Raw genomic sequence first — 1,168 nt, 5'->3', positions numbered from 1 at the left:
CTTTGGCATAGTCAATAAAGCAGAAGTAGATGTTTTTCTGGAACTCTCTTGCTTTTTCCATGATCCAGAAGATGTTGGCAATTTGATCTCTGGCTCCTCTGCCTTTTCTAAAACCAGCTTGAACATCTCGAAGTTCACAGTTCACGTATTGCTGAACCCTAGCTTGGAGAATTTTGAGCATTACTTTGCTAGCGTGTGAGATCAGTGCAATTGTGTGGTAGTTTGAGCCTTCTTTGGCATTGCCTTTCTTTGAGATTGGAATGAAAACTGACCTTTGCTGTGCGCCCGCTGCTCCAGAGACATTTAAAATAAATAGATGCATAGTCCTCCGGCCAGGGCTGTTCTTTCAATAAGCCCTTCGGTCGGTCGCTTCCGTGTCCCGGGCGGGTCGGAAGGCTGCAGTGCACTGGCGCAGGAGTCTCTCCGCGGCCTGCCTCTCTTCCTTTGGTTACACTCTGGGGGTGGAAGTGGTGAGTCTGTCTCTATTTTATCCTGTGGCTGCTGACCTCATGGGGTCTTCTGACTTTCCCCTTCAGAGAGGAGACACCAGCACTTTCTGCTTGGAAACTTGGCCTTTGTCTTAGTCATGACGAGCCTGCGTTTCTGGGTCAGAAAACGAGCTGGACTCCCTAACGGTATAAGAGCACCCATGCCTGACCTCTGGCAGGGGCCAGCGACCACGTGGGGGAGGCTGAGTTCCAAGGACCAGGCCCATCGTCAGGGCCACCTGGTCTCCACGAGCTGGGCGGGGTCCTTGCACCCTGAACAAGCCCCTGCCTGGAACCTGGCACAGAGCTGTCAGCAGCTAGGCCAGGGCTGTGAGATGGAGGACCGGGGTGTAGCCACACTGGCCCCTGAGGCAGCGGGTGTCGGAGGCCCAGGCCAGCCTCGAGGCCAGGCCGTGTGCGGGGCAGGCTCCGAGGGGACGCTGCAGGATCCCAGTAGTGGAGCCCAAGCCTCTTGGAAGGTTCTAGAAATAGCGGGGCCAGACGGCTGTGGGAAGGGAGGCGTGCCAGGCTCACTCCTGGGCGTCCCTGACAGGATCCCTGGGCCGGGGGAGGGACGCAGGGCACGCCAGCGGTGCAGGAGCCCTGGGGACTAGAGTAGAACCTCTTGCCCCTGGCTAACAGCACATCTGCTGCCTGTCTTCACAGGAGACGCTGAATGC

This window comes from Bison bison, unplaced genomic scaffold, assembly GCF_000754665.1.
Source record: "Bison bison bison isolate TAMUID 2011002044 unplaced genomic scaffold, Bison_UMD1.0 scf7180017864080, whole genome shotgun sequence".
NCBI lineage: Eukaryota > Metazoa > Chordata > Mammalia > Artiodactyla > Bovidae > Bison > Bison bison.
Note: the sequence above shows the minus strand (reverse complement) of the source record.